At 41.5% G+C, this 26,108-nt stretch overlaps 1 protein-coding gene and 1 long non-coding RNA gene across 3 annotated transcripts in view; both read right to left on the reverse strand.

Annotated features, from left to right (window-relative positions):
* LOC145544904 (uncharacterized) overlaps window positions 1–26,108 on the reverse strand; it is a 216,956-nt gene that overhangs the window by 149,119 nt on the left and 41,729 nt on the right. The gene's annotated exons all lie outside the window — the stretch shown is intronic.
* Window positions 1,113–26,108, reverse strand: part of LOC145544918 (uncharacterized) — a 60,064-nt gene continuing 35,068 nt past the window's right edge. The window contains exons 2-4 of the long non-coding RNA XR_014081724.1: window positions 24,529–24,736; window positions 24,128–24,241; window positions 1,113–4,016 (exon numbers count right to left, since the gene is read on the reverse strand). This is a non-coding gene — a long non-coding RNA (uncharacterized LOC145544918). The remainder of the gene's footprint in view (window positions 4,017–24,127; window positions 24,242–24,528; window positions 24,737–26,108) is intronic.

Here is a 26,108-nt window from a genome sequence, read left to right on the forward strand (position 1 = left end):
CAGGTATCTTAGATCCTCTTTCTAGAGCTACAGAGTTTCTATACCTTTTTTCTGAATTATTCCTAGTTTTTCAGTTATAAAATTAGATGATATAAAACATAGCTTCTTGTCATAGTAGATGTATTTCTGAGAGTGTTTCAGTCATATTCTTAAGCCAGCAAGGGACTTTGCAATTTAAAGAAATCCTAATGTGAGTTCTTTCATAAAACCAAAAAGAAAAATTTCCCTAATGTAAATAAACTCCTCACACTTTTTCTGTTTGGTGAATTCTGATTTCTGTATGTAGAAGATTTTATTAATGAGGTTCCCCTGAAACTTCTTATTATCCTTCACTTATTCTGGGATGACATGTGAAGAAGGCAGAGGAATGAGGCAAAGTGCTTGGATATCCTCACAAAAAGTCACCTGATTCAGGCAGAGCAGGCAAAAACACAAAGGTTTTATCTCCTTTATCCTGAACTAGCAAAGCTGTTTTTCAAGATCAAGTCAGAACAAACAGAAGCAAATAGCCTGCAAATGTTTAATACATGATCAAATGCACCCCACAATTTCACCCAAACACCTAATGTATAATTCCAGTAGGCTATGAGAGACAAGCATCAATCAACATTCAGGCTACCTCATCCTTTCCCAAGGTGAAAGAACTAAAACAACTGTATTATCTGTATGACTATCACTCCAGTTTTATCTGGAGCTGCATTCCACTCTGACCATCAGAGAAGCAATGACATAGTTTTACTGCTACTCTTATTAAATATTATTACTGTGGTGCAAGCTTGATGGTCGAGAGAGGAGAAAAAGGAGGCAGCCTCATTGCCCAAAGGAGATCTAGTAATCAGATGGTCTGCAGCCTGAAGAGGACATCAATCTTGTGAAGCCAATTCTAACAACACACTTTAGCAGCTTACTGTATGGTCTCAGTATAAAATGTTGACAGTATTAAGGCAATTGCTAACCTAAAAACTATGTGTTTGAGAAAGAGAACAAAAGGGAGGGCTATAGAAATTGAGAACAGTGTTAAGAATACTAATTGAGATTTTTAAAAAACAGCACTGAGAAAATATACTGGACTCACCATCAGATTTTTTTTTCTCCCATTATAGTCCTTTGTCTTTTTTTTTTTTGATGGCAGTATAGCATCCAACCTGCCCCCTTCCTGTCCTGATTTTGAGGAATACCTACCTCTCACCTCCTTGAGCATTCTCTCAAAGAGTTCCCAGAAGCTCCTACAGAGGAAGCTATGGAGGCTCCATCCTTCCTCTCCCCATCCACTTGGTAGGCAGTGCCAGCTAATAGTCAAGGCTCAACATGTCAGATGTTGTCACCCACTTGAATTCCGAGTAAGTGAAGCAAAACTAAAGGGTTGGTTAAATGTACTCATGGCAGCAACATGTCACAATAATGATATGACCAGATTCCCATGCTTCTCAACTCTCTAGTTCACGTTCATTTTCCAAATATGATCTCCCAACCTTCACTATGCTTTCCATATGTCCCTTCTTTGCTTTAGAGTCAGAGCTGATCTCTGTTAAATGCAACCCAAACATCATAACCAATATCTATCATTGTGGGATTTCCATGAATGTGAAAATGAGGCCCAGAATGGGAAGACAGCCTAAGGGAAAAAAACTATGCCTTCCAAAAAGTTCATTATTATTCTAGGTTCCTATTTTATGTCTTGTAATAATATGAGAAAGACATACAGAAAATGAATAATACCCTTTCTCTCATATGTTTATCATTGCCACTCTATGTGAGGCATTTTTCTCTTGTTACCTGTCCCTCTGATGGGGTGAATTCCCAGTAGTAACTGGGAAAGTGAAATGATTGGTAACATGGTACAGACCTTTCAGTAATCCCATCCCCGCAAATGAGCCCAGTAGATATCCCTTAGGACTGAAGTAGAAACAAAGTAAGAAATCCAACAAGGGATGCAAAGTTTTGAGACTGGAAGAAGAGTAGGCTTTTTACCCTAACAGGAAGCTGAACTGGAGTGACGACCTTCCTAAGAAAGTTCCTTCAACTATAGAGGCTCCAGAACCTTAAGGGAAAGCAAGCCCAGACGTTGCCCTAACCCCAAAGAGTAAAAAGCTTAAGTGTCACTGAAAGCCACAAATGAAGAGTATATGAACAAGGAAAGGGGAGACAGCAATAGATAGCCTACATTCCAGGAAGAGACTGTGAAACCACAGAGAGAAGAGCCTCCTGCATTCAGGAAAGACTTGCCTACAGATGAAGGAGACCCTAACCACAAAGGGAATAGTGATAGGGGTCACGTGCAGAATTAAAAGCTCAGAAGTAAGTCTCAGCAATGCCAACAAAAAACTATCCGCTTAGTCTGCTTTAGCTAATCTGTACTCTGAAAACACATCTCCATGTTGCATATATTTTAGGGTGCATGTATGTAGTTATTTGGGGGTTGGTGTTGATTGTTTTCCATTTATGTCCTGCTAAAATATCCCACTTGTCTTTGCTGAATTAAGAGGGAAGGATCTCTGGAAGAACTACCATACTCAACTTGACCTTGGAATAAAGGAACACTAAGAACTCTGATTGGGCTTCCCTGGTGGCTCAGCAGTAAAGAAACTTCCTGCCAGTGCAAGAGACACGGGTTCAATCCCTGGGTGGGGAAGATCCCTTGGGGAAGGAAATGGCAACCCACTCCAGTATTCTTGCCTGGGAAATCTTTTGGAAAAGGAGCTTGGCAACTACAGTCCATGGGGTCACAAGAGTTGAACATGAACACTTAGAGACTAATCAGCAACAGCAAAAACTCTAATCATCAGTATTTGCTGACTCTTCAAGCCAAAGAAAACACACATACATACAGATACATACATACACACACACACACACGCACACGGACACATGCAAACCAGAAGGGCTGGGGCTAGATCAATTCTCACTGAAGCCAAACTGGCAAATGAAATTTGAGCTCACAGAAAGCTTGAGTCATTACAACCAGTCCCTAGGAAATACACAGAAACTAAGTGCCAGTGGCTCTGTAGTAACACATCTTCAAGGCGCTGCATCTACAAGGACATCTGGAGGGACTCAACTCTGCAACACAACGAAGTTCCCAGCTGGGGGCATAGAGCACTCTAATTAAGAATACAGGCCATGGAGTCAACCGGACCTGAATATGCCACCCACCTGGGTGACCTCAACATATTACTTAATAAATAAACTAAGGGTAATAACACCCACTTTGAAGGGCTACTTTGAGATTAAACGACATATATGTGTTATAGACTGCACATTTGTGTCTCAAAAAAATTCATGTCAAAACCCTAATTCTCAGTGTGATGGTATCAGGAGGTGGGGCCTTTAGGAGGTAATTAGGTTTAGAGAAGGTCATGAAAGTAGAGTTCCCATGATGAGATGAATGTCCTTATAAGAAAAGACAGAGGCTAAGCTCACTCTCTCCACCACATGAGAATATAATGAGAAGGCAGCTATTTGAAAACCAGGAGGAGAGCCTTCACCAGACACCGAATCTGCTGGGACCCTGATCTTGAACCTCCCACCTTTCAGGACTGGAAGAAATACATTTCCACTGTTTAAGCCACCCAATCTGTGGTATGTGATTACAGCAGGCTGAATTAAGTATATGACGCTTTTTGTACAGTTTCTAGTATATAGTAAATGTTCATAAAAATAAGAAAAGTATACAAATAAGAACACAGATAATAAAAATAAATGAAGCCACTGACTAGGCAAGTCTGGATTTCAATGAGGTTCAGAAAAGATTTCACTTACACCCTTAATCTAATTCCAGGAAAACAGCTGGAAAGATGAACGAGGATGAACACACTTTTTGAATACACTTATCTGCAGTCTTTATCTTGAAGAAGTGGAAGCAGCAGCTGCTAGCATTGCCACGACAAGCCAGGCGGTTGACGAGTACTGTGGAGGCTCTATCAGGGGAACAGCAACTCTCCAGCCAGCTTCATGTGGGAAATCAGGAAGACAGATTTTCTTAGGCGGTTTTCTCATTCATTCTGATTTCTGCTTGGCTAGAAAGAGTACATAAGCTGTTTGTCTCAAATGAATGCTCCAGTAGATAAAACACCAAAAGGGGTTTGGGGAAACATAACAAAATAAGCACTGCCACACTGGTTTAGACAAGGTGTCTGACAATAGCACCAAGAGACATTTTGTAGGAAAGAGTGGTAACTTCCTCCATAATCACAGCCTCACAAGCCTAGAAGCAACTCCTAAATGTCCTTAAATTCCTATTAAGGCTCTGTCATCCACAACTTTACTTAAACCCTCCTTGACTTTTACACTGGCATTTCCAGCTAATATGTGCATGGGGCAATGAGTTTCTTTATTTAACTAACTTTTATTCCTATGTTTTGTTCTTCTTGACTGCAACCTTGACTCACTCTATAACCTGAAGCAAGTCCCCAAGCTGATTCTGTCTTAATATCTCCATCTATAAAATGGAAAAATAAGGGTGGCTCCTTGCTAGGTCACAAATAAAAGGAGGAGATATTCCTGCAGCTACATTTTTCTTTGCTATGAGCTCCACAAAGGAAGAAAGGGGCTTCAGACCAAACACTTGAGTTTCACTTTCTGTGCTAATTCATATTAATCCCACAAGACTCATATAATGGAATAATGGAAGAGAGAAGTAAAAGAAATAAGGGAACTAGAGAGTATCTTGGGTTCACATTGAAGTGTAAGCCATTGAACCAACAAAATTGTGTGCCTACAACTGAAAGCTATTAGGACTAGATTACTCACCTGGAGTATAATACTGCAGAAAATACTACTACTGAATGGTCATTTATAAATAAAAATGTGCGGTAAAAATAAGAATAAAAATGGCAATTTTTTTCCCTTTTGAGCTAGAGAAAATCCAAAGACAAGTAATGTTGAATTATCAAAGTAGGGAGAATCAATAATAGGCTATATGTGTACATCTAAATCACCCAGATCACATTGAAATTTGACAAGAAATTTGTATTAGCATATATCAAATTGGTTCTAGACATGAGTTACTTTAATCACCCTTTTATGTCAGGTAGGAGTAATTATTAGGAGATTTAATATGTCCTATTCAGGAGGAAGAACTATGAGAAAGCACAGTTATAGAGAAGTTAACATGCTAGGCAGGACAGAGTGAGCGATTCAATGACACAGTGGTCTCTCCCATGCTTCCTTATTAAAGACAAGAGAAATCTTTAATAAAGCAATGAGGTCGCCTCCAGAAAGCCAAAATACATCCAGTGTGAAACATTTGTATATAACTAAGTCATCTTAGTTTCTTTGGAATTGAATTCTAGAATTTATTGAGAAAATAATAATTAAAAGTAAATACCTTCTAAATAATTTATTATAGTCTTATGATGCTCATATTTGTTAACTAGGTAAAGAGGCAAAATTTCGCTGCTAGAAGAACATATATTATAGCTAAGGTAGTTATTCTATTTGTTATAATGCTGAAAAATGTTTTTAATTAAGTGATATCAATATAAGTGCAAATAGAATTCTTTGGGGCCGTTTCCCCTTATAAAGAGGTTCTAAATATTAAATGAAGGAAAAATGCAAACTACCTTAGTTTGTCCATCTTAAAGATGAAAGTTGTATGACCTTGTGTCAAGGAAATGAAGTGTAGATTAATTAGCTAATTAGGTCTTTGTTGTATCCAGTGCTTTGGAAGGCAAAGTGTGCCTGAGGCCCTGGCTCAAGCCAACCATTTTATCTGAAACACCAAGACATTTAAGTCAGCACAAGGGACTGTCACCAGATCAGGGCAAACAAATGAATAAACCATAATTAAAGATGTGGTTTAGTGCCTGGAGAAGCCAGGGAATTTGCTCCTTGCTGGTGTTGTGGCCTCATCAAGTCACTTGATGCCTATGGGACTCAGTTTCCAAATGAGGAAAATGAGAGGGGTTACCCTTCAAGGAGTTTTTCAACACTAAAATGTTATGGCACACAATTTCTAATACCTAAGCATGTGTGCTAAGTCGCTTCAGTCGTGTCTGACTCTGTGCAACCCTATGGACTATAGCCTGCCAGGCTCCTCTGTCTGTGGGATTCTCCAAACAAGAATACTGGAGTAGGTTGCCATTTCCTTCTCCAGGGGATCTTTCTGACCCAGGGATTGAACCCACATCTCTTACATCTCCTGTATTAGCAGGCAGGTTCTTTACCACTAGCATCACCTGGGAAGCCCCTTAATACCTAAGAGAAGCAGACAAATCACTCTCCACATGAAAGAAAGGTGCCAACTTGTAGAGAATGGTACCATATTGTGTGCCATACTATGTGAGGTGAAGGTCAAGTGTCCAGAAGTCCTCCCACCACTGAGCTGCCATCCACTTGCAGACAGCAACAGCCCTGGGAAGTCCAGGAAAATCCATAGAGGCTGAGAACCTAGTGACAAATTGCCTAGATCTCCAGCAAGGTAGATCTCAAAGTAATACCTCCTCGTCAATTTCTTCTTGACCTCTGTCTCTCTTTCCAATCTTTTTCTGCAGATAACGTAGTTACCCCTTTGGTTTGTAACACTCATAATGTCTCCTGTTCTTCACTCATACAAATGACGTGTTACAATACTTTCACTTTTCCTCTTGTTCATTCATTCATTCACTGGTCTGGGACTTTTTGAGCACTCATGATGGGCACCTGTCTTCACCAGGTCTTGATCTCCTTTGACTAGAATGCTGTGTAAGTAAAAGCAGCACGTGGGTCTGCTGGGGCAAGCAGCATCTTTTCTGGAGTTAGACTGAGTTCAAAACCCAGCTCTCCCACGTACTGTGTTACCTTGAACAAGTGCTTCAACTTCCTTGTGCCTCAGTGCTCTCACTTGTTCTTATTTGTGATTAATAGTAGGAACCACCTCACAAAATGTTGTGGAGGGCGAAAGAAGTCATTCTGTGTTTAGTGCCTCAAAAAGCACTTGATAAGATCCGATAAGCACTCAATACAGATTAGTTCCTATTATCTCCACACTATCTGCATCCGTCTGAGATCAGCAGCCCTCTGGCTGAGGTGCTGATGACATTTGAAACAGTGCCTTCTATTTAAAACATGATATTTCATGGCTGCGGAGTTGTTTGTCCACTTCAAAGGGCCATTGGGGATGGATTTGAGGAGCATTTGTCACTGACAAGGATTAGTGAAGCACGCAGAATTGCTACCTCAGAGAGCTCAGGGCAGTGATAGCCACTTTGTCCATGCCTGAGCAGTAGCAAAAAGATGGCAACAGCCCCAGAAATAAACCAGACAAGAAAGTATTGCCAGGCAAAAAGCCAGGAGGACCTGAGAATTTGCTCTAGTCACCCTTTTTTGAAGGTACAGAAGTTAGTGTTGCATATTTATCATGATGGAAGCATTTGCCATGCCTGGATATTGACAATAGTGGTAGTGATAGTGATAGTAATAATTATTGTAGTAGCAATAGTAGAATCTGAAATAATAGTGTTAATAGCAAGGGTATTCAATGGTAATAGAAACAAAAGTAGCTGTGATAGTGGTAGCAATAGTAGCAGTGGTATAGTAATCGTAGTGGTGGTAACAGCAATGGGGTATTGTTATCATAACAGAGGTGATAACCATGGTGGGATTAATAACAGCCAGAAACAGGTGTAGAGTAACAGCTACACTTTTACAGCACTATTCAAAGCACTTTACATTTATTAATTCAATTCACAACTACCCTATGAAGTAGGAATTATTACAAGTGTCCATTTTACAATGGTCCCTACAACATTTTGAATTATTTCAGTCTAACTGATACCAAACTTGATTATGCTAATTCCAACAATATCTCAGTAAGACTATTGTCCTTTTATCTCAATGCCTCCAGATCTCACTCACTGAAACCCCCTCCCCACTTAAGTAAACTGAAGCCCCAGGACCTCTGCACCCTTGTAGCTGCTTCTGGTTAGAAAGACATTCATTATGCAATGTGAAATTACTTGCTTGCTTTCAGTAGAGGTATCTCTTGGCAAAAAAAAAAAAAAATAGTTGGGGGGGAGATGGTGCCCTCTGATGGTGAGTACTTTATAAAGCAGCTGGTTAGAATGCCAGAAGGACAAGAAGGAGAGGAGACGTTGTCCCTCACCTCCCTCCTGGGGAAGCAGAGTCATCACACCTCCTCAGTGTGAGAGAGCCCTGTCCTCCACTTTCTGTCACACACGCCTTCACATTCAACTTGTTCTTTTCCTTCAATGAATTAAGAAGTCTCTAGAAAAGTTATTGCAAGTAGTGCTTAAGAGTCTGATATACTGGTGTGCAAATACCAGCTCCCTCACCACCTGAATGGCTCTCCCAGGCTCAGTTTCCTCCTCTATAAAATGAGAGTAATTATTATCTCATAGAGCTGTTGTAAGAAATGAGACAGAAGGCACATTAGGAGGCTGACCCAGCACTCAGCCCATATTAAGCCTCAGTAACCATCACCCATTACTGTTACTGTGGTTCCTGCCATCATTCTTTTCCTTCAAACCACTAAATGCACTACTGTTATGAATTAATATCCAAGTAATTCTCCCCCTCTGTCAAATCTTATTTAACTGTGCCACCCAGATAATTCAGAAAATAAAATTTTAGGTTTGTGGTATTAGGGAATCATCCAGATCTCCACTTCTCAACTCCTCAGGAGAGCTTCCATGGTGGCTCAAACGGTAAAGAATCTGCCTACAATGCAGGAGACCAGGGTTCAATCCCTGGGTCCGAAGATCCCCTGGAGAAGGAAATCGCAACCCACTCCAGTATTCTTGCCTGGAGAATCGCATGGACAGAGGAGCCTAGTGGGCCGCAGTCCATGGGGTCGCAAAGAGTTGGACACAACTGAGCGACTGACAGTTTCAGTTTCCACTCCTCAAACTTGCTGTATTAGTCCCCTATTGCTGCTATAACAAATGACCAAAAATGTAATGACTTAGAACAATTCAAAGTTATTACCTTACAGTTCTGGAAATCAGAAGATTAAAATGGGTGGTCAGGAGGCTCTAGAATAAAATATGTTTCTTAATCTAGAAAAATGGTATAGATGACCTAATTTGCAAATCAGAAATAGAGACACAGACATAGAAAGCAAATATATAGGTAACAAGGAGGGAAAGGTCGAGTGGGAGAAATTGGGAGATTGGGGTTGGCACACATATACTATTGATATCATATATAAAAGAGATAACTGATGAGAACATACTGTATAGCACAGGGAGCTATGCTAAATGCACTATGGTGACTTGAATGGGAAGGAAATCCAAAAGGGAGAGAATATATGTATATATATGGCTGATTCATTTTGCTGTACAGTAGAAAGTAACACAGTGTTGTAAACAACTATACTCCAATAAAAATTAATTTAAAAAGAAAATATGTTTCTTGCCCTTTGCAGCGTCTAGAGGCTGCCCACCATCCTTGGCTCACAGACTCACATCACTCCAATCTCTGCTACCATAGTCACATGCAACTTCTTTGAATCCCCTACCTTCCTCTTTCCTTTACAAAGACCTGTGTGATTCCATTGGGCCCACCCGGATAAATCAAGAGAATTTCCCCAACTGAAGATCCTTGCCTTAATCACCTCTGCAAGACCCACTCTGCCTTATAAGTTAACATTTCCACAGGTTCCAGGAGTTAGGATGGGGCTACCTTTGAGGGACCATTATTCTACATACCACGGAGGACTAACCATGGAAGACACTGAGTTGTCTCTGCAGAGTTCCCCACTTCTTAGTCAATGTTTACACATTCGGTTCTGATCCTCAATATGTTACCTAACTTCTCTGAGGGTCAGTTTCCATGTATGTCAAAGAGGAATGCCCACTCTGTATGTTACCAGGTTATCTGTGGAATAACAAATGTAGTTGGGTTGTCAAATGTTTAGCAAGTTTTAGATAAAAAATCCTGCATAAAATGAACAAATCATAATTTAACTGCCTCACAAGTCAATTAATAGACTCAAACTGCTTTGAGATCCTTGGATAAAAGGCATTCTTCTGACGACAAGTACATGTTGGTGTTTTGCCTTTGTCCTCACTTGCAGCCATATATCAAAAGCACACTTCAGTTCATTTCTTCTCTTTGAGATAAACGATCTAATTTTCTACCCCTGTGGTTTTCCTGAATGTCTCCCTCCCCCCAAGCCTTCTAGTGGGAGCAGTGTAGCTCATTTTCTTTGCCGGGTGTTCTGTGGGTGGATGATGTGGCCTCTTTGACTAGTCTCTTTCTCTCCCTTTGTTCTTTCACCTCCTCTGACTTGGTTTTATGCTGGGTAGTTGTGACTTTGCCACCTCTCTTTTGAGCCTCATCAAGGGCTGCTCTGTCCTGATACATAAGTTTCTTTCTAGTTTCACAGTCTCCTGGGGGAAATGGAGTCCATGTGGTTGTTCACCTGCTGAGTTAAGAGTTTGGCCTCATACACATGCCATATTTTTTTATTCTAGTTACAGGGATCATGCAGCGATTGTACTTCCATGGACTCCCACATGAAAATGGAGAAGAAGCCACTGCATGTCCTTCAGCATCCCTTATGCATTGCCTTTGCTGTCTGCAGGTGGGCAGAGATATATACCTCATATACCCAGGAAAGAAGGTACAGATGACTCCACCTTTGAAGTTGACCTGCCCCAGAAACCAAGACCTGCAGAGAAGCAAACCTCCATTCACTTAAAAAAAAAAGTTGCATCACATTTTTAACATGGCTAAAAAGACACAACTGCATTTAGAATAATGTGATGCTCCCCTTTATCTCCTTCCCAGGAAAAATATGTATGTGGATGTATCAGTCACCATTTAGATAGTTGAGACAGAGGAAATTTAATACAAAAAATTGACAACAGTAATAAAAACGCTGGCTAAGGGGAAAGTGGCATTACCTAGAGATTGGCAATTGCAGAAAGTAGCCATTACTCCCATAGTTGGAGGAGTGAGGAGTGAATGTGATGTCACCCAGAGTCCATCAGCACATGTTCCCTGCTGAGGCTGCACCCAATGGCTGTGCCATTACATTAGTTATCTATTGCTACTGTGTAAAAACTTACCTCGATATGTAATGGCTTCAAACAATACACATTTACTATCTCACAGTTTCTGTGGGTCAGGAATCTAACGTGGTTTAGCTGAGTCCTTTCTCTACTCCGGAGTTTCTTTAGAAAACTGTCAAGGTGTCAGGTTATACTCATCTGAAGTCTCAAATGAGAAAGGATACACTTTCAGGTGAGCTTCCCAGGTGGATCAGTGGTAAAGAATCCACCTGCCAAGCAGGAGACACGCATTCAATCCCTGGGTCAGGGAGATTCCCCTGGAGAAGGAAATGCCAACCCACTCCAATACTCTTGCCTGGAAAATCCCATGGACAGAGGAGCCTGGCAGGCTACAGTCCATAGGGTCCCAAAAGAGTCAGACACTACTTAGTGACTAAACAACAACAACACCACTTTCAGCCTCATGTGGATATCAGCAGGATTCAGTTCCTTAGAGGCTGATGGACCTCAGTTCCTTGCTGGCCATTGGTCCGAGTTCACCTCAGCTCCTCACCATGTGGGTCTCATAAACAGGGTGGCTTGCTTCATCAAAGCATGAAAGCTGAGGGACTTCCCTGGTGGCCCAGTGGTTAAGAATCAGTGCTTCCACTGCGAAGGGCATGGGCTCTATTCCTGGTCATCAGGAAACTAAAATCCCATATGCCATGCAGTGTGGCCAAAAAAAAAAAAAAATCATTCAAGCTGAGAAAACAACAGAGCAGCAGAGAGAGTCTTCTAGGAAGACAATAGTCAAAAATCTTTTGCAACAAATCACAGAAGTGGTATCCCTCAACACTTCAATACTGGTCAGCAGCAAGTGACTTTAGGGGAGAAGATTACACAAGGCCATGAATACTGAAGTAAGAGGCCACTTTGGAGGATCTTGATCCTGGCTGCTTAGCAAGGAACCCAGGAGCCCAAGCTCCTACTGATGATGCTAGAATCACCCCAATGCTATGGGAGCTCCAGTCACCCACGACACCACCCACTGCTACCACCATCACAGCCAAATGGTCTTCCATTCCTATGACTTTCCAGTGTCCCACAAATGCTTACATTGACAAACCCTACCTAATGTCCTGCTACCAAGGGAGTCTAGAAGAGTTTTCAGCAGCTTGCAATTCAGAGGAGAGGAAATAAGCACAGGAATAGGATGAACAACAGACAATAGCCAGCGTAATAGGAAAAAGTTGTTTCCAGTCACGTCCTGCCTCTCTACCCTCTCCTGGCCGTCAAAGCTTAGCTCTCCTATGTTCCCTGTCCTTCTCTGCTCAGAACTCCCATTTTTTCCAAGTGGCATTAGATAACAACAATAAGTTTTTAGGGTGATTCAGTTCAACAAAGTCTATTACCAAGATGCTATGTTTCAAGCATGCTAGGGGCTAAGAGATGCAAAGACAAAAAAGAAATAGTTCCTGCCCTTGAAGAGTATGCAGTTATGCCAGGGACACAGATGTCTATAAAACAAAGTGATAAGTGCTACACTACCGGCACATTCTGACAGATTGATTGACAAACCATTCAGATCTGTCCGATTGGCTGCAGGTTATCTGCACTCTTGGTTCTTGACGGAGGGAAAAATGCAACCTTGAACTCGCAGTCATAAAATCCTTATCAAGTACGCTTATGATAAATAATTTATGGAAGTTTACCTAAAAGACAAACAGCCTATTTTAGATAGCCTAAAATTTACTATTTATGTACATAGAAGCATAATTCAGTTTGAAGAAAAATCTATGAAGAACTAAAACATGAGCCACAGTCTTGTTTTCATACCTCAATGAAGCAGCTTTTACTTGATTGTGCTTTGATGTCTCATTGTCTGCCAAGATTGAGCAACATTTTAAAATTGCTGACTGGAGTTAAATTCACCACCAGTGTAGGCATGTTGAAATTGCCCTCCCCTACATCACACTGCACTCATTTTCTTAGGACCTCATGGTGAAGTTCTTCTCAGATCTCAGATTCAGGAAGTGCTTTATCAGAACAGCTCATTTGTTTTTGTCTTACAGACACAGAAAAATTCTATAATTCATTGTGTTTCCATTTTTGCTTTAGCTGCCAGGAGCTTAGGTCCAAATCTGCAGGACTCTTGAACAACTGTATCAGAGTAGGTGGCAGGTATTTATTTTGCTGTTCTTGTTTCCCCTTGACCCCAAGTTCTCCTTTATCCTTTTGTAGGTATGTTGCCAATCTATCTCAAATTCTCTACAGACCGAGTTTTGTGTTAATTACAAATGAACCATACAGGTATATGTAAGGTGCTGTTTCTACTTAGGAAGAATGATCAAGAAAATCACAGGAAGAAGTGATACTTGATCTAAGCCTTGGAAAATTATTCCAGGCCAAGAGAATAATATGAGCAAAGAACTTAGAGGCATAAAGATGCACATGGGTTTATAAGACCAGATATAGAAGAAGGGAGGGAATAACACTTACATGTTTCTTTTTCCAAGGAATGTGTTATCCCTCCCAGTGAGAAGCGCACTTAGCCTATTGAAATGCATCTTTAAACTCATGAGTCCTTAAGGAGTGACTCTACTGAGAGCGGATTCTATCAAGAGAACAAAATGTATTTTTTGATCAAGTAAACATTTTTCACTTATTTATTCAAATTACAAGGACTTCCCAAAATCTCCAGAGATTGGCTAACCTTGACACTGCCACAGTCTCTCCCTGAATGGGCATAGTCATGGTAAAACCAGAAAGCCCATCCTCCAAAGTCCAGATCACAGCTTTTAGCTCCTGCAAAGTCATCTCCCACCCCACCTTAGCCTGCAGTAAGGGCAAAAAAGAGCTCCAGAGGATCTCTTTGGAGGGCAGAAGATTTTAGACATGCAGGGTAAGGGGCTGCTATGCTGTTTGGTATCCAGAAAACTTTAAGGAACTTATTTTCCACTTGCTAGTCCTCATTTCCTCCTTTCAATTCAGATGTCTGAGACCCTATGTTTTTAGCTGATTTCATTATTCTATAATAACACTGCCGATCTTGACAATCTGTGATATTCATTGATTTTCCCAATCTATAAACTATCTACATACATCACCATAGACTCCCAGTAGCTAGAGATGACTTTAAAAATGAGTCATTCAAAAAAAAAAAAATGAGTTATTCACCATGCTTCAGGCAGGAAATTAAGGCTTGTAATGTTGAGATATGAATAATTTTAGTACCTTTCATTACTTTGATTTCTTTTTTTTCTGGTAAACACTACAATTATTTAGGCAGCTAAAAATGTCATGTTAAAACGTCAGTAAATACAGTAACAAATCTAACTGTTAAGTGAGTCCCCCACTAAGGCATCAGGCAAACAGCAATTTGCAGGAATCACACATGAAAAACAGGGGGCTATTTGAGGATTTGGGGCGATTTCCAGTCTGAAAAGTAGCCTATTTGAAAAGAAAGAACCATCTCCAGGAAGGCATTAATAGGGCAATGGTTTTTTGTTAGTTAAGTAAATTTCAAGGTTTTAAGTATTGCTTTTTAGAAGTACCAAAGAAGGAAAATGGGATTAAGTCTAACTGTGGTTTTACCATTAGCTTTAATGGAGAGCTTTACACCAGCCTGGGAGCCAAAATGAGGGAAAGTGTCATGTGGGGACCACATAGGGTATTCAAAAGGAAATATGTCTATTATCCCCAATAGAGTCTGGTGCTGGCTAAACGAGCATCCCTCTGAATGCAAGCAAAGCCCTGGCCTGGAAAAGCATTGGCAGCAAAAAAGGAAACTAAATGCCCTCCATGCACAAGCAAGAAATAACAAAAGAGCCTCTGCTGTGAGACTTCTAGCTCTGAGATGCTCACATACACATCATTCTTATTACTCCCACCTCACCTAGCCCAGACTGCCCCTCCCACCACGCCTTTATCCCACCACCTCCAACCATCATCTGTGCCCACGACATTGAACTAAGTACTCAGTAACTATCTCCAGATGGTCTTAAGACTTTGTCTTCCCTTATAGATTTATGTGTTCAGATTAGGTCTTTCTAGGTTATATCCTCAGAGATTTGTGCAATTTTCACTGGGCAGCTAGCTATGTATAACCATTGTCTAGACTTTCCCCAGGTAACTTAGACTGAGAATGTAAATACTTAGAACATTTATTTTTTTTCAAACCTACGTAAAAGGCTGAATTTCTTAACATATGAAAAACTTTCATAGATCATAAAAAAGATTCCCAACAGTTTTTGGAAAAGCAAATATATGAAGAGACATTCAACTGAAAACGAAATGCAAGAATCTTTAAAACGTGAGAGGGTGTTCAACTCTCTCATAATGAAAGAAAAACAAGTTAGAACAATGAAACACTGTTTTTTTGCCATACCTGGTAGAAAAAGATTAGAAATTTTATTATATATATATACATATATATGTATGTATATATACACACATATAGTAAGGCAGAGAGGAAACCAGAAGTTTCATGAACTATTGATAGAAATATACTTGTTATAATCCCATTGTAGGGCAATTAGATATAATAACTATTGAATTTCAAATCCATATATACTTTGACCCTTTACTTTCACATTTAAGAATTTATCCTTCAAAAATGCTATATTACATGAAAGTAAAAATAGGTTGCTAGGATACTTAGTGCAATATTATCATAAAAACAAAAACAGAACCTGCCAGGCTCCTCTGTCCATGGAATTCTCCACGCAAGAATACTGGAGTGGGTAGCCATTCCCTCCTCCAGGTGATCTTCCCAATCTAGGAATCGAACCTGTATTGCAGGCAGATTCTTTACCATCTGAGCCACCAGGGAAGCCCTAACAAAAACAGCATACACCACAAATGACAACCAGTATTTGGAGACCTCCAAATGTCCAAGATTCTACCCAGTTATTAAAAGGAATGAGGTAGATCTCTTCCAAAAGACATCCAATGTAGTTGTTATGTGAAAAAAAGGCTTGACAATGTCACAAACAACACCCTGTTATTTGTCCCCAGTACAAAGTTAGACCACCTCTAACTTTGGGCTCAGAACTCTTTGATGCAATTGAATAATCCCACCTCCAGGGAGCATGCCAAGGCAATACAGGTAATATCTGGATATTTGCTAAAGATTAAAGAGCAAGTAAAACTTCACAGGAAAGTATCTATCTCTTGGTGTCCTGAAATTTCCATCTTACTGTGCTGAAAATATGCCAAAGTCTAATTTTGCCCAGAGAGAAGAGACTGCCTAAATTTGGCAGGCCGTACAACAGTGTCTTATTTCCATAATAAAAAATTAAGATAAGCTTCAATGAAATTAAATTAAATATAAACATCTTTCTAACTAATGTGTTAGTATAGATAAACAACAAAACACTAATTATGAATAGTTTTCCAATACATTTAAGTAAAGATAGTTTAAAGCAACTGTCTTTCACAAAACTTCAACTCTTTCCTTTCAGTGCATAGTAAAAAACTTTTCCCCTGCTTTAAGAAAAAGCTTGAACTTTCCTTCACTAAAATTCAGATAGCTCGTCCATAGTCCCCTGGGTACTAGTTTAGGGCAGCAGCTCTTGGAATTCATTGATTTGTTGCTAGCAAATTGGAAGGTTAAAGGTGTGACTTCCCTGTGTTGCTAGTTGGTGATCAGGTCTCACTGGGGTCTCTTCAAATGGGAGAATTGCTTCCTGCTAATCTCAGGCAGCTGCACTGCATTCACATCCATTTCCTCACTGATCTTAAACAGAAAGAATACAGAGAAAGATTATGTTTCATTCTTCCACTGCATCTACATAAAACCCAACTGAGGTCCCTTTCTGACCAGTAAGATGTTACCTTGGCAACTACTTTGTACAGCTCTTACTCCTCCCTCCTTTGAAGCTCATCATTTGTGTAAAAGTTGTTTTGCCTCCTAATGACTAAGACAAGACACTAGCCAGCCTGACTGGTTCTCTGGTTCCTCCAGATAAATGTTATAAAATTGGTAGCCAAGGGGCCAAATTCAATCCTTGGGCATGTTTGACCAAACAAAAATTTTGGTTTTGTTTGTAATTTTTCTTTTAATGTAAGCCAAGATGTACAAACCAGAAGATTTGACATGAAAATCCAAATTTCCAGTTCTCTTTAAAATATTTAGACTTGAAAACCCTGGGCCCACATTCTCAACTATCAGCTGTAGCTGAGTAGTTTGCTTCACTCATTGGGTTGTGACCCCTGTTCTAGGATGCTGCTGCTGCTAAGTCGCTTCAGTCGTGTCCGACTCTGTGTGACCCCATAGACGGCAGCCCACCAGGCTCCGCTGTCCCTGGGATTCTCCAGGCAAGAACACTGGAGTGGGTTGCCATTTCCTTCTCCAATGTATGCAAGTGAAAAGTGAAAGTGAAGTCGCTCAGTCGTGTCCAACTCTTTGTGACCCCATGGTCTGTAGCCTACCGGGCTCCTCCATCCATGGGATTTTCCAGGCAAGAGTACTGGAGTGGGTTGCCATTGCCTTCTCTGTGTTCTAGGATATATGCCCTTTAAACAATGAAAATATATAGAACTGAACAAGAGTTATTTCAAAGCAAAGATGTTTCTCCTCAAAATTCAATGGAATTTCAAACTCACCTAATGTCTTCCCAACTGCACCAGTTTTTCTAAATTTATTCTTAACTTTCAGTCACCATTCCTAACTAAAGCCAGCAATTAAAAACTGAGGTAATAACTCATATCTAATGATCAGCTAGGGTGGCAGTGAAGTGAGTAAAGAAGGCACTGGTCCTCAAACTGCAGCATGTATTAGAATCGCCTGGAAAGTTTGTTAAAGCACAGATTTCTAGATCTGAGTTTCTGATTCAGTAGATCTAGAATGGTGTGTAAGAATATGCATTTCTAACAAGTCCCAGTGATGCAGATATTCCTGATCTGGTGACCATACTTTGAGCATCACCGAATTCTCATGGACCAAATATATCTGTAAATGTATAGTGGCCAAACACAATAGAAGTTTCTCTCTCTCTCATGAAACAATCCAAAGCAAATTTTCTTTCATTCAGTGTTCAGAGACCCAAGTAACTTTAAGCTTTTACATTTCTACTGACCACTAGGACCATCTATACAGATAGAAAGGGGAAAGATATCCAGAAACCAAAACACTTTCTAAAAGCTTTGGCATAGAAGTGTCACATATCCCTTCCACTCACATCTCAATGGTCAAAACTAATCACATGGTCATATCTAGATGCATAAGATGCTGAGAAATATGGTCCCTGGCAGGACAGCCACTTCCTAATTCCACAAACTAGAAAGGAGACCAGATTTTGTCGTGGCCATCCACACTGCAGCAGCCATAAATATGGCTTGCTCTTCCTCTGCTAACTTCCTTCCCCATTACCAGAAGGCTCTTCTCCCTTCTTGAGGTTCTCAACATCCTTCTGGTCATATTTCACTTCCACCAGAATTCCGAATAAAAAAAATTTCAGTCTTTTATCTCGGTAAGTAGATAAAGTAACTTTCTTCCAAAGAGCTTATTGTTTCCTTGAGGATATTTATTATCATCATTATAACTTTAAAGACTAATGTTCATTCTTCTCCAGTTAATCAAAGGAAAATATAAGCTGTTTGCATTTTGAATGTTTTTGATTAAAGACTTGAGTCAAGTATCACATCAAATTATCTTTCCAAATAAACAGACAAAGGAAAAATGCCATGAAAAGTGCCTACACACAACAATGGAGGAATGAGGAGTAAATGTCTCCTCCCAATATTTAACAAGAGTGAATAAATGGTGATAGAAAAAAGAGATGTCCACTACCAAAAAAAAAAAGACTTATTCTTAAAAACACAGAGCAAAATATATACATCCAGATGGTTAGATTCCTAAACCTTTTTAGTTACAAAAGGATATTAATCCCACCTGCTATGGAAGCACCATAATACCCTTTAGATACTGTTCTTCACAATTGTTGTTATCTCTTATCTGATTTGGTGTTTTTCTATAGATGAAAGATAGTCAAGTATAAAAAGTGGACTTTATGTTGATACCCTGGGACAAAGCAGGAATAAGCAACCAGAAAAACATGGTTGAAAACTTGAAAAGTGATTCAAACAAGATCAAGATGAGATTCATATTAATCTGGATGTGATTCTAGAATATAAGATCCATGAAAACAGGCTCCTTGTCTGAACTGCTCACCACGGTATGGTTTCCCAGTATGTAGAATGGGGTTTCTGGCATACAGCAGGTGCTCAATACACATTTGTGGAATTAGTGAACTGGCAAAGAGGATGATCTCAGGGGTGACTGTGTTTTGAATAGGAGGAAAACAGAATCTTGTTTGGGGTTATAGTGGCCATGAAAAAGCAGTATCAGTTTGGATCTAAGACTGTATATAACTAAAAGGATCCTACTATAATCCAAGTTAAGAATTACTGAGTTGAACTAGAAGAGTGCAAGAATTATAGGAACCAAAAAATATCTGAAATAAAATGACAGAGGTGAGGTCTTAGAAATAATCCTAATATATTACTTCTGACAATGGCTGCACATCTGAATCACCTGGGGAACTCTAAAAATTCCAATACTCAAACCTCACTTGCAAAGATTCTGATCTAAGCATCCATAATTTTCAATATTTCTCAGATGAATCTGACATGGGGTCAGGGCTGAGGACTACTGGTCTATTACTACTCCCATCATCTTACAGAAGAGGGTGAGCTTGAAAGTAAAAGATTCAGAATGTACCTTGATAGCCAATGTTTAGATATACTTTAAAATCATAAATAGGAAATAAACAGTTCTTAATGTCAATCCTTGTCAATTTCTGAAATGAATAGGTCTGCATCTCTCAAAATATTACCAGAATCAACTATTTTTGTAAGTAGAAAAGGCCCATCATTCCAGCCCAGTTCTTGTCCTAGAAGCCACGAGGAGGCACTGACAAGTTTTTCAAGAGTGCATGTCATGATGAAAAGGTGGTTTCCAGAGACAGACCTGGCTGGGGTGGAAGGATGGATTAGAAGGAACAGATATAAAGACCAGGAAGTCATGCAGTTATCCAGGAATGAGCGAGCCCCTGGTCATCTAACATGAGATGGAGACTGTGAACATGAGCAATACTATGAAAAGCTATCAAAAGGGCTACAGGACTGATGGCCTAGAAAAATACAGGGTGAAAGTGTTAGTTGCTCACTAACTAAAGTGTCTGACTTTTTGCAACAACCCCATGGACTATATAGCCCACCAGGCTCCTCTGTCCATAGAATTTTCCAGGGAAGAATAATGGAGTGGGTAACCATTCCCTCCTTCAGGAGATGTTCCCACCCAGGGATCACATCCAGGTCTCCTGCATTGCAGGCAGATCCTTTACCATCTGAGCCACCAGGGAAGCCCAAATGCAGGGTGAGCCTGAGCCCAAAGCAACTACAGGTCCAAGACGTTGACTTAGTCCAGCTTTGCATCCTAAATGGCTGCCTGACCAGTAACCACCAAAAGCCCCTTTGAAGGAGGGGAAAGAAGGGAATAAGGGAAGAGAGTACAAAGCCCTGGTGGGGCCCAAATCTACTTCATTTTGTCTGCCCAGGGTGCCACGCAATTTTGTGAACAGAAACAAATAGAGAGAAGGGACAATGACGGTTATCTCAAGAGAAGCCACTTCCTGGTCACTTGTGTCCAGAATACTGGGGCCCTCAGGGAGAGACGTTTGGTGGACCTTAACCTGATTTATCACATTTTAAAAATTAAGCACTCTAGCTGAGTTAACCTATCCACCTCAGACAAGACTCTCTCAAAAGTATTTTGCAAACCATCACCCAACTAGTGAAAATTTTGTTTTCAAAATTTCTCTTATGGGATCTGACTGTCCCTCCCACCCCTGAAGGGCTGTGGAATGTGCTGCCTGTATTTACAGATGTGCCTACCTAGCACCTTCCTTTTACAGAGGCAGAAATCACTCCAAAAGGAAATGATGCCTTTGTGGAGGAACTTGTGTTAAGTGCTCATTCCTACAGCACAGGAGGGGTGGGGGTCCAAGCAGTTAGCCCCAAGTCGGCGCTGGTAAGACTGGGTCCTGAGAGGAAGTGATGCAATTCCCAGCAGCCCCTCCCCCACCTACCTCCACCCCAGAGGTTACCAGGGCCCCCTTAAAGCCTCCAGTAATGGGGCTTTGAGAACTTCCCCTGAGGAGAGCCTGCCAACGGCTAATAGACACCACTGTCGGGAAGGCTTTTATGCTGCGCAGCTTACTTTTTCCTTTCCGCAGTTTCAGCTCGTTGCTCCTAATTACCTCCCCTTGGACCGCCCGGCTGGCGTAGGGGATCAGAGCCTGGCCTGCCTCAGCACCTCTCCACCCGAAAAGTTCTTCCTTCAGAATGGCCCACTCAAAATGCAGCCCCTCGCAACTGCGCTCCAACTCAGTGACAGGTCTCAGGAGTTGGCCGGCTTTCCCGTGACCCTCTGCCTTGCTTGGGGTGTCCTAGTGGTAAAACCCGGGAGCCCCCGCAGGTGAGAGAATACATCATCATCTCCTCCCTCCTTCTCTGCCCACCTAGGCTTCCTCACCTTGTCGGTTCCTACAGCAGCTGAGGCACGGCTGATCCGGGCAGAGCTCTCCTACCTCCACCCAGGAGTCCCAGCATTAAGTATCCTCTCTTCTACAAGAAAGGTGTGAGGGCTGTGCCCTGCAATGAACAGGGACTTGATGCATACAGCCAGCATTACAACCCCAGGCTGCAAACCAGGGGGGTTCTCATTCAATTCCCTTACTCCTCCTGTGCCTTTTAACTAACTTTGAAATTCCTCACCCCGCTGCAGGTGCCTCCACGCTGTTTCCAAGAAGTAGAGCTCGACATAGATTTATTTGGTAACCGTTGCAGGAATTTCAAAAAATGAGAACCAGAGGAAGAAGCCAGACCTGAGGTAATTAAGATGATTTGTTTCACGTGATTCAGGTGAGCACAAAGGGGTTCCTGAACACAGAGAATAGAAGATCAAAGAGATGACAATCTGAAGGTGGGAGCCCAGCCCCCACTGCCAAACGAAAACCCCTCTCTGTGTTTTTAGCTTCTGCCAGAGATCAGATAGGAAGATCATTTTTTTAAAAAACTCTTGCTTTTAGTAGTTGGCTTCCAGAAGAAAAAATTCAAATGTATGTGCCATATTTATAAGGTCACAGATCTCCCCATCTGAGATCATTTATCTGTGGAAAGCAGCCCACTATTCAAGCCCCAGGAATCCCACCGCAAGAATGAATGTTCCTTAGAAAACACCAGGCCTTCGCAGGCTTGTTGATGGCTCTGGAAAATCCTCTCCAGTGCTGGGATCGCCTCCTTCCCGCGGCACCAGCCAGCCATGGGAAGTGAAGAGGGAGGTCAAGCAGGAAGGAGCAGAGCCCACAGGGGTGCATGTGAGCTCTTAAAAAAAAATTAATTGAGGCCTTTGGAATATTCAATCTTCTTTGAGGCATCTAGTTCCCCAACCAAGAATCGAACCTGGGCCCCTCTGCACTGGGAGTGCAGAGTCTTAGCCACTAGACCAGGGAAGTCCCTGAGGGAGCACCTTTTAAACCAACAGCATAGTATTTGGCCACATCTTCTCCTTTGCCGTGATACTGATAATCAAGAATAAAACATCATGTTCTTTTCGAACACTTGGATACCTCAGACCTTCTGATCTTTTGCCACAACAAATAGATTCCTCTCTATTCCCAGTTAACTAGCCTAATGGCCTCCAGCTATTCTGAAGCAGCCCCACCTCTCCTCCTAGCTCATATTTTACGCAGAGTCCCTCACAGGCCCTGGGAAGTTTGGATCTCCTTAACACAAAGGCAGACCTAGAATTGGAACTCCGGGCTCTGGCAAAATGAAAACAGAAGCCTTTTTCATCTTTGTGGTTATTGTTTCTCATCTCTTTTCCACCAGGTAACTTCAAGATTCCTTCCACTCCCAAAATAAAATTCTTACCTCCTGTATAGATGACTTTAAATGTGTGATACAGAGTGTTATACAGGGTGAATACTAAGCTTAGTATTTAGTACCCCTGAGTACCATTCTGATAATTGATTTTAAAATGGAGAAACTAAAGACAGGGAGGTTAAATACTTGCACCCAGTCACAGAATTAGCAAGTGTAGGATAAGGGTTTTCTACTGCCTCTGTGAATAAATACCTGAATTCCTTCAATACCTTAAGACTGCATTTATCAGAAGCTTCCGAGCTACGAGCTACGAGCTGAGCTGCAGATGGAGACTCAAATGACTGAGCAGTGGGACACCATGAGGTAGTGTTTTCCAATGAGCTTTTGACAGAATTGATTGAAATTGAATGAGTGTTCCTTTGCCTGGGAGGCTTCCTGGTGCTTTGAATAGGGCTTTTTCACAGGAGGCTGCTGCCTGCTTGCTCCAGGCCCCCGGGGGCCTGCACACCATTGGTCAAACACTGTTGGAGATATTGACCAGGCTTGTGGAAATAAACAAATTCACTTGTTTAGCAGTACCCCACCCATAATGCACTGTCTTATCCCCTTGTTCTATGCGGAAGGTCCTTAACATTCCTTTTCCGTTCAACCATCTCAGAAATGTGAGAGTCCCCAGTCATTCTGCCGTAATCCAGAAAAGCCCTACAGAGCCCACATTGATGCCTCAGCTTCAAGGGGCAGGGATGTCTTGGAACTTTCTTCCCTGAGCTAGACTTAAGCGGAGTTGGTCCCTGTGATAGAAGGAGATGGCATGGACAATATGGCCCTTTCTGTGCTGTACCAGTGCTTCTCAGGCTTCTACAAACACAAAAATCACCGGGGACCGTTAAAATGCCAATCCTCTTGCAGCAGGTGTGGGGGCCTGTTGTTGAGTTGCTAAGTCATGTCTGACTCTTTGCAACCTCATGGACTGTAGCCCTCCCGGCTCCTCTGTCTATGGGATTCTCCAGGCAATAATACTGGAGTGGGTTGCCATTTCCTTCTCCGGGGGATCTTCCCAACCCAGGGATCAAAACTGGGTCTCCTGAATTAGCAGGCAGATTCTTTACCACTGAGCCACCAGGGAAGCCCCTGAGGGCCTGAGGTGCTGCATTTCTGACAAGCCTGAAAGGGGTGCCCTGCTGCTGGTCCCGAACCTCTGGGTGACCAGAATTATTTATGCTTATCTCTCCTCCAGTGTGAAGCCCTCAATGCTGCATTTTGACAAAGAAGTTCGGTAGAGACAGGAGGCCACGGCTTCACCTTACCTCTCTGAATAGAAGGAGGGATTTCCTCGGAAGCGAAGACTGTCGCACACGTCAGTCTCCTGGGAATGAGCCCTTCAGACCATCCGAAGAGGAAATTCCTCACCCTCTGCTGGACTGGGGCAGGGTTCCAAAGAATAGCAAGGAGAGATAAGAAAGCCTTTCTCAGTGATTAATGCAAAGAAATAGAGGAAAACAATATAATGGGAAAGACTAGAGATCTCTTCAAGAAAATTAGAGATACCAAGGGAACATTTCATGCAAAGATGGGCTCAGTAAAGAACAGAAATGGTATGGACCTAACAGAAACAGAAGATATTAAGAAGAGGTGGCAAGAATACACAGAAGAACAGTACAAAAAAGATCTTCACAACCCAGATAATCACGATGGTGTGATCACTCACCTAGAGCCAGACATCTTGGAATGTGAAGTCAAGTGGGCCTTAGGAAGCATCACTACGAACAAAGTTAGTGGAGATGATGGAATCCCAGTTGAGCCATTTCAAATCCTAAAAGATGATGCTGTGAACGTGCTGCACTCAATATGTCAGCAAATTTGGAAAACTCAGCAGTGGCCACAGGACTGGAAAAGGTCAGTTTTCACTCCAATCACTAAAAAAGGCAATGCCAAAGAATGCTCAAACTACCACACAATTGCACTCATCTCACATGCTAGTAAAGTAATGCTCAAAATTCTCCAAGCCAGGCTTCAACAGTACGTGAACCGTGAACTTCCAGATGTTCAAGCTGGTTTTAGAAAAGGCAGAGGAACCAGAGATCAAATTGCCAACATCCGCTGTATCATTGTAAAAGCAAGCGAGTTCCAGAAAAACATCTAGTTCTGCTTTATTGACTATGCCAAAGCCTTTGACTGTGTGGATCACAATAAACTGTGGAAATTTGCCTCAAGACAGTGAAATTCCTCACTGTCGGCAAACCAAGGCCTGAGTGATGATCAGGGTCTGGCCCACTCCCCACAGCAGGCACACATATGAGGCCACAACTGGAAGAAAAGTGAACTCTGCCTTGTAACCCCACCTGCATGCAGTCCCTTTTGTAGCCAGGCTGATTCAATTGTGTGTCCTAGGGATTAAAAGGAGAGTCAGATGTCTCCTTTAGAACTGCAACAGTAATAATGGGGCTTCCCAGGTGGTGCTAGTGGTAAAGAACTCACCTGCCAATGCAGGAGATGTAAGAGACTTGGGCTCGATCCCTGGGATGGGAATATCCCCTGGAGGAGGGCATGGCAACCCATTCCAGTAGTCTTGCCTGGAGAATCCCATGAACAGAGGAGTCTGGCAGGTTATGGTCCATGTGGTTGCAAAGAGTCAGATACGACTGAAGCGACTTAGCACACATGCAGTAATAATGAATCAACACCCTGAAACCAGCTTGGTGGGACCTCAGAAACTAGCTACACAGGGACTTCCTGGTGGTTCAGTGGCTAAGATTGCATGCTCCCAATGCATGGGGCCCGAGTTTGATCCCTGGTCCAGGAACTAGATCCCACATGCTACAACAAAGAGTTCACATTGTCACAACTAAAACCCTCACATGCTGCAACTACATAAGACCCAACACAGCCAAATAAATAAATATTATTTTAGAAAGAAAAGGAATTAGCTTAGAGACATCCAAGAGGAAGATAAAGCTTAAGGAATAAGAGCTGTATCTTTAAGTCTCAGCTGTAATTCTTACACGCAGATTTCCCCCTCCATTGTCAAATACAAAAAAATCTAGGTTTGATCATTAAGGAGGAGAGAGTATTAAAAACAGAGACATTACTTTTCCGACAAAAGTCCACCTAGTCAAATTATGGTTTTTCTAGTAGTCATGTATGTATACGAGAGTTGAACTATAAAGAAACCTGAGCGCCAAAGAATTTATGTTTTTGAACTATGGTGTTGGAGAAGACTCTTGAGAGTCTTCTCTCATGAAGGAGATCAAACTGCAAGGAGATCAAACCAGTCAATCCTAAAGGAAA

This window comes from Giraffa tippelskirchi, chromosome 1, assembly GCF_054371585.1.
Source record: "Giraffa tippelskirchi isolate mGirTip1 chromosome 1, T2T-mGirTip1v1.2.pri, whole genome shotgun sequence".
NCBI classification, from domain to species: domain Eukaryota; kingdom Metazoa; phylum Chordata; class Mammalia; order Artiodactyla; family Giraffidae; genus Giraffa; species Giraffa tippelskirchi.